The sequence below is a fragment of the Salvelinus namaycush genome, chromosome 8 (genome assembly GCF_016432855.1).
Source record: "Salvelinus namaycush isolate Seneca chromosome 8, SaNama_1.0, whole genome shotgun sequence".
Lineage (NCBI taxonomy): Eukaryota > Metazoa > Chordata > Actinopteri > Salmoniformes > Salmonidae > Salvelinus > Salvelinus namaycush.
Window position 1 is genome coordinate 1,099,118 of NC_052314.1, and position 8,249 is coordinate 1,107,366.

General features: G+C 45.5%; 1 non-coding gene across 1 annotated transcript; it reads left to right on the plus strand.

The window, feature by feature from the left end:
* The first annotated feature begins 7,103 nt into the window (after nucleotides 1-7,103).
* Nucleotides 7,104-7,234, plus strand: LOC120053083. The gene has a single exon (XR_005477448.1).
* Nucleotides 7,235-8,249: the final 1,015 nt, after the last annotated feature.

Here is an 8,249-nt window from a genome sequence, read left to right on the forward strand (position 1 = left end):
GAGACACGGTGGACAAACGGTCTGGTATCAACCTCCTGGTTCAGACCTCTAGGGGACACGGTGGACAAACGGTCTGGTATCAACCTCCTGGTTCAGACCTCTAGGGGACACGGTGGACAAACGGTCTGGTATCAACCTCCTGGTTCAGACCTCTAGGGGACACGGTGGACAAACGGTCTGGTATCAACCTCCTGGTTCAGACCTCTAGGGGACACGGTGGACAAACGGTCTGGTATCAACCTCCTGGTTCAGACCTCTAGGGGACACGGTGGACAAACGGTCTGATACCAACCTCCTGGTTCAGACCTCTAGGAGACACGGTGGACAAACGGTCTGATACCAACCTCCTGGTTCAGACCTCTAGGGGACACGGTGGACAAACGGTCTGGTATCAACCTCCTGGTTCAGACCTCTAGGGGACACGGTGGACAAACGGTCTGGTATCAACCTCTGGTTCAGACCTCTAGGAGACACGGTGGACAAACGGTCTGGTATCAACCTCCTGGTTCAGACCTCTAGGAGACACGGTGGACAAACGGTCTGGTATCAACCTCCTGGTTCAGACCTCTAGGAGACACGAGGGACAAACGGTCTGGTATCAACCTCCTGGTTCAGACCTCTAGGAGACACGGTGGACAAACGGTCTGGTATCAACCTCCTGGTTCAGACCTCTAGGAGACACGGTGGACAAACGGTCTGATATCAACCTCCTGGTTCAGACCTCTAGGGGACACGGTGGACAAACGGTCTGATATCAACCTCCTGGTTCAGACCTCTAGGGGACACGGTGGACAAACGGTCTGGTATCAACCTCCTGGTTCAGACCTCTAGGAGACACGGTGGACAAACGGTCTGGTATCAACCTCCTGGTTCAGACCTCTAGGAGACACGGTGGACACACGGTCTGGTATCAACCTCCTGGTTCAGACCTCTAGGAGACACGGTGGACAAACGGTCTGGTATCAACCTCCTGGTTCAGACCTCTAGGGGACATGGTGGACAAACGGTCTGGTATCAACCTCCTGGTTCAGACCTCTAGGGGACATGGTGGACAAACGGTCTGATACCAACCTCCTGGTTCAGACCTCTAGGGGACACGGTGGACAAACGGTCTGGTATCAACCTCCTGGTTCAGACCTCTAGGAGACATGGTGGACAAACGGTCTGGTATCAACCTCCTGGTTCAGACCTCTAGGGGACATGGTGGACAAACGGTCTGGTATCAACCTCCTGGTTCAGACCTCTAGGAGACACGGTGGACAAACGGTCTGGTATCAACCTCCTGGTTCAGACCTCTAGGGGACACGGTGGACAAACGGTCTGGTATCAACCTCCTGGTTCAGACCTCTAGGGGACACGGTGGACAAACGGTCTGGTATCAACCTCCTGGTTCAGACCTCTAGGGGACACGGTGGACAAACGGTCTGGTATCAACCTCCTGGTTCAGACCTCTAGGAGACATGGTGGACAAACGGTCTGGTATCAACCTCCTGGTTCAGACCTCTAGGGGACATGGTGGACAAACGGTCTGGTACCAACCTCCTGGTTCAGACCTCTAGGGGACACGGTGGACAAACGGTCTGGTATCAACCTCCTGGTTCAGACCTCTAGGAGACACGGTGGACAAACGGTCTGGTACCAACCTCCTGGTTCAGACCTCTAGGAGACACGCTGGACAAACGGTCTGATACCAACCTCCTGGTTCAGACCTCTAGGAGACACGCTGGACAAACGGTCTGGTATCAACCTCCTGGTTCAGACCTCTAGGAGACATGGTGGACAAACGGTCTGGTATCAACCTCCTGGTTCAGACCTCTAGGGGACATGGTGGACAAACGGTCTGGTATCAACCTCCTGGTTCAGACCTCTAGGGGACACGGTGGACAAACGGTCTGGTATCAACCTCCTGGTTCAGACCTCTAGGGGACACGGTGGACAAACGGTCTGATACCAACCTCCTGGTTCAGACCTCTAGGAGACACGGTGGACAAACGGTCTGGTATCAACCTCCTGGTTCAGACCTCTAGGGGACACGGTGGACAAACGGTCTGGTATCAACCTCCTGGTTCAGACCTCTAGGGGACACGGTGGACAAACGGTCTGGTACCAACCTCCTGGTTCAGACCTCTAGGAGACACGGTGGACAAACGGTCTGGTATCAACCTCCTGGTTCAGACCTCTAGGAGACACGGTGGACAAACGGTCTGGTATCAACCTCCTGGTTCAGACCTCTAGGAGACACGGTGGACAAACGGTCTGGTATCAACCTCCTGGTTCAGACCTCTAGGAGACACGGTGGACAAACGGTCTGGTATCAACCTCCTGGTTCAGACCTCTAGGAGACACGGTGGACAAACGGTCTGGTATCAACCTCCTGGTTCAGACCTCTAGGAGACACGGTGGACAAACGGTCTGGTATCAACCTCCTGGTTCAGACCTCTAGGAGACACGGTGGACAAACGGTCTGATACCAACCTCCTGGTTCAGACCTCTAGGGGACATGGTGGACAAACGGTCTGGTATCAACCTCCTGGTTCAGACCTCTAGGAGACACGGTGGACAAACAGTGGATACAATACAATTCTCTTCTCAATAATAGATGATCAGTATCCCCCTCTTAACATGTTCCATACTAATGTATCTCAGTGAGCTAATGTTGTGACGAGCCTCCATGAAATATGCACAGCCACAGGTTTCGCCTTCGTACATTTATCTAGCATCTCCCATGTAGGGGTTTTCCACCAATGCTTCCAACTTAAAGTCCATGGCTTTTATGGAGGGGGGGGGGGGGGGGGTGGGCGGGGGTCTGTGTGTTTATGCAACTTTCAAAATGATTCCAATCTTATACCCCCACAGGGTGGATGTCAGTGACAGAATCAAAAGTGTCTTCTGAACACAGCAGAGGCGACTAGAGACACTACCATACTGATGGGAGACGAGATCTCAGACGAGCCCCCCCAATTTTGTTACATTCCCCCAGCAAGAAATCAAAAAATGTTCGCTTAAGCAGAAGTGGGAACTAACAAAGAGTCACTGACAACAACCAAAACATAACAGGTGGGGATTATAGGCGGGGTTCTGAAAGACACTTTATGGGGGTGTTGACGAGAAACAACTGGAACATAAAAGACACTCACCAAGAGCTAAACTTGATACATTTGCCCAAGAAGAGGCAAACAAAATGAAAAAACCCCACACCAAACTTAACAAGACACAGACAATCAGATAAAGGGATCGTTTTTTTAAATAAATCAAATAGAGAGCGCCAACAAAAGGTGTTAACCCTCCACATCTCTCAAAACAACTGGAACACTGGGCCAGCCGTTAAAAACACCTTCTGACTGACGAGATGACAAGACCGGACAGGTGTAACACATACTGACTAATGAGATGACAAGTCAGTACAGGTGTAACACATACTGACTAACGAGGTGACAAGTCAGCACAGGTGTAACACATACTGACTAATGAGATGACAAGTCAGCACAGGTGTAACACATACTGACTAACGAGGTGACAAGTCAGCACAGGTGTAACACATACTGACTAATGAGATGACAAGTCAGCACAGGTGTAACACATACTGACTAATGAGATGACAAGTCAGCACAGGTGTAACACATACTGACAAGTCAGCACAGGTGTAACACATACTGACTAACGAGATGACAAGTCAGTACAGGTGTAACATACTGACTAACAAGGTGACAAGCCAGTACAGGTGTAACATACTGACTAACAAGGTGACAAGCCAGTACAGGTGTAACATACTGACTAACGAGGTGACAAGTCAGTACAGGTGTAACATACTGACTAACAAGGTGATAAGCCAGTACAGGTGTAACATACTGACTAACGAGGTGACAAGTCAGTACAGGTGTAACATACTGACTAACAAGGTGACAAGTCAGTACAGGTGTAACATACTGACTAACAAGGTGACAAGCCAGTACAGGTGTAACATACTGACTAACAAGGTGACAAGCCAGTACAGATGTAACATACTGACTAACGAGGTGACAAGTCAGTACAGGTGTAACATACTGACTAACGAGGTGACAAGCCAGTACAGGTGTAACACATACTGACTAATGAGATGACAAGTCAGCACAGGTGTAACACATACTGACTAACGAGGTGACAAGCCAGTACAGGTGTAACACATACTGACTAACGAGGTGACAAGTCAGCACAGGTGTAACATACTGACTAACGAGGTGACAAGCCAGTACAGGTGTAACACATACTGACTAATGAGATGACAAGTCAGTACAGGTGTAACATACTGACTAACGAGGTGACACGTCAGCACAGGTGTAACACATACTGACTAACGAGGTGACAAGCCAGTACAGGTGTAACATACTGACTAACGAGGTGACAAGTCAGCACAGGTGTAACATACTGACTAACGAGGTGACAAGCCAGTACAGGTGTAACACATACTGACTAATGAGATGACAAGCCAGTACAGGTGTAACACATACTGACTAACGAGATGACACGTCAGCACAGGTGTAACACATACTGACTAACGAGATGACAACCAGTACAGGTGTAACACACTGACTAACGAGGTGACCAACCAGGTGTAACACATACTGACTAACGAGGTGACAAGTCAGTACAGGTGTAACACATACTGACTAACGAGATGACAAGTCAGTACAGGTGTAACATACTGACTAACGAGGTGACAAGTCAGCACAGGTGTAACACATACTGACTAACGAGGTGACACGTCAGCACAGGTGTAACACAAACTGACTAACGAGATGACAACCAGTACAGGTGTAACACATACTGACTAACGAGATGACAAGTCAGCACAGGTGTAACACATACTGACTAACGAGATGACACGTCAGCACAGGTGTAACACATACTGACTAACGAGGTGACAAGTCAGCACAGGTGTAACACATACTGACTAACGAGGTGACAAGTCAGCACAGGTGTAACATACTGACTAACGAGGTGACAAGTCAGCACAGGTGTAACACATACTGACTAACGAGATGACACGTCAGCACAGGTGTAACACATACTGACTAACGAGGTGACAAGTCAGCACAGGTGTAACACATACTGACTAACGAGATGACAAGTCAGCACAGGTGTAACACATACTGACTAACGAGGTGACAAGTCAGCACAGGTGTAACACATACTGACTAACGAGATGACAAGTCAGCACAGGTGTAACACATACCGACTAACGAGGTGACACGTCAGCACAGGTGTAACACATACTGACTAACGAGGTGACACGTCAGCACAGGTGTAACACATACAGACTAATGAGATGACAAGTCAGCACAGGTGTAACACATACTGACTAACGAGGTGACACGTCAGCACAGGTGTAACACATACTGACTAACGAGGTGACAAGTCAGCACAGGTGTAACATACTGACTAACGAGGTGACAAGTCAGCACAGGTGTAACACATACTGACTAACGAGGTGACAAGTCAGCACAGGTGTAACATACTGACTAACGAGGTGACAAGTCAGCACAGGTGTAATACATACTGACTAACGAGATGACAAGTCAGTACAGGTGTAACATACTGACTAACGAGGTGACAAGTCAGCACAGGTGTAACATACTGACTAACGAGATGACAAGTCAGTACAGGTGTAACATACTGACTAACGAGGTGACAAGTCAGCACAGGTGTAACATACTGACTAACGAGATGACAAGTCAGTACAGGTGTAACATACTGACTAACGAGGTGACAACCAGCACAGGTGTAACACATACTGACGCCAATCGATGGGCCCCCACGTGCTAACGTCCAACCTCGAAATATAAGTGGAAAACCAAAGCCTGTAACATCTATGGTAAACACACCGACGCAAACAAGCAAAGCTATATATATTTTTTTTTCTCTTAATGTATGGCTCTGAGTGCGTCTGCCTGCCCCCCCCCCCCCCCCCCCCCCCCCCCCCCCCCCACACAATAAGACAGGAGAAAGTGATAATCACATTGGAACATTAGCTAGCTTATACCCTAATAAGACTATAATTACAACACAAAACTATACCCATCTAATACAAGTCAAATAAAGTACAAATTGGACAAATTTAGGCTAAAGATTACTTTACTATTTCACATATCTAATATGGGGACAGAAATGATTGACATCAATCATTGCCACCGCATCCAGATAGTCCTGTCTCTAGACCGGGCTACTCACTCCGTGGCACCGCTGCCGTTGATAGTGTTTCCATCGGGAATAGGGTTGAGTTGGATCGGTTCAGGCTTTCTTCTCTTCTGCATCCTGTCTTCCACACTCTTTTAACTTGTTTATAAAAAAACGATAAACCCGATCAGACAAAATAACCGGGGTGTTGTTACGCTCTGCTGTTTACTTTGTTGTCTGTCAAAAACAATCCGAAAAATCGGTGGGGGTTAAATAACTCACCCGAATGATAGGTGAATCAATTGAAATGATAGGCTAATTCACGCGGATATTCTCTGAATTTGTGCAAAAATAATCAGATATTAGATTACTGAACAGACTAGATGACATTGAAAGACATAGTTGATTATTGTATATCTTCTCTACTTGTTAATGAGAAGATGCACTGGTGGGGAATGGTTTGTGAGATGTTACGTCGCCAATATTTACACCGGTCTTCCGGACAGTGTAGTGTGGAGAAGTGCGCCCTCTATTGGACCACAGTGGTATTACCATACTGTACGTGAATAACTCTACAAAATAACAGAATAATAGGATTTCTTGACAAGACTAACCCAATTCAAGCCAAGAAACGAAATGTTTCCTAGTTGAAAATCCCGTTCGATTTTTTTTCAGACATGTTAGAAGTGTGTCTATGCTTCGTGCTGAACAAACTATTCTTGATTATGATAAGAGGCATGACTTTAATCTAATCCGTAATGACATAACATTCACTCAATTATCTTGTTTTGTTGCTTTGTGAAAACCTAATATCTGGCTTAGATGAGATGGGTATTTAGTTCATTGGGGCAACGAATTTGCTAATGTTTCTCGATGGACCAGTGGTTAAGACACTGCCCTTTGAACCTAAGAGTCGCGGGTTCAAATCCCAACACGGCACCTCGTTGATTGTGGTTGATCAGTGTAATCTGCAGTACTGAATCAGTGTGCTGTTGTCTTTGACGCCACAGAGAATGATACTGGTGCTCACCGACAGGACTTAACAAGTTATTGGGATCCCTGTGCGATGGTTCCATACAAACTATGTTTCAGAGTTTTTATTTAGTTTTGCTAAATAATCTCTCTCTGTTCAGAAATAAAAGTTGAAATGTATTTGGCTAAGGTGTATGTAAACTTCCGACTTCAACTGTATCTGTATCTAATGGAGAAAATAAATAAAATAAACTTGGACAGAACTGCAGGTCTCAATACCTACACACCGTTTCACTGTCTTCTGTCTTCTTTTCTTCATGGTTCAATGGGTAAAATTGACATGAGCACAAATATAGCACAAATATAGCATCTGAATCTGAGGAGGCATTTGATATCCCCTGATTTCATTCACACTTCTCTTCTGGGTCACTGCCGCAGAAACATATAAGAGGCCATTACTGTTATTAAGCTGTTGTTCCAAGCCGTTTGCTCTGCCCCCGTTTCTCTGTAGTTTCTCTCTCACAGGGTTGGTTGCACAAGTACAATGGCGATGTTTTCATATTCTATCCAATTTAGGTAACTTTGTCACAGAAAGGAAGTACGCAATAACTTAGAAACATATCATAACATCTACTCTGTTCTATTCTGTTCTATTATTCTCTATTCTATTATTCTCTATTCTGTTCTGTTCTATTATTCTCTATTCTGTTCTGTTCTATTATTCTCTATTCTGTTCTGTTCTATTATTCTCTATTCTGTTCTGTTCTATTATTCTCTATTCTGTTCTGTTCTATTATTCTCTATTCTGTTCTGTTCTATTATTCTCTATTCTGTTCTGTTCTATTATTCTCTATTCTGTTCTGTTCTATTATTCTCTATTCTATTCTGTTCTATTATTCTCTATTCTGTTCTGTTCTATTATTCTCTATTCTGTTCTGTTCTATTATTCTATATTCTGTTCTGTTCTATTATTCTCTATTCTATTCTGTTCTATTATTCTCTATTCTGTTCTGTTCTATTATTCTCTATTCTGTTCTGTTCTATTATTCTCTATTCTGCTCTGTTCTATTATTCTCTATTCTGTTCTGTTCTATTATTCTCTATTCTATTCTGTTCTATTATTC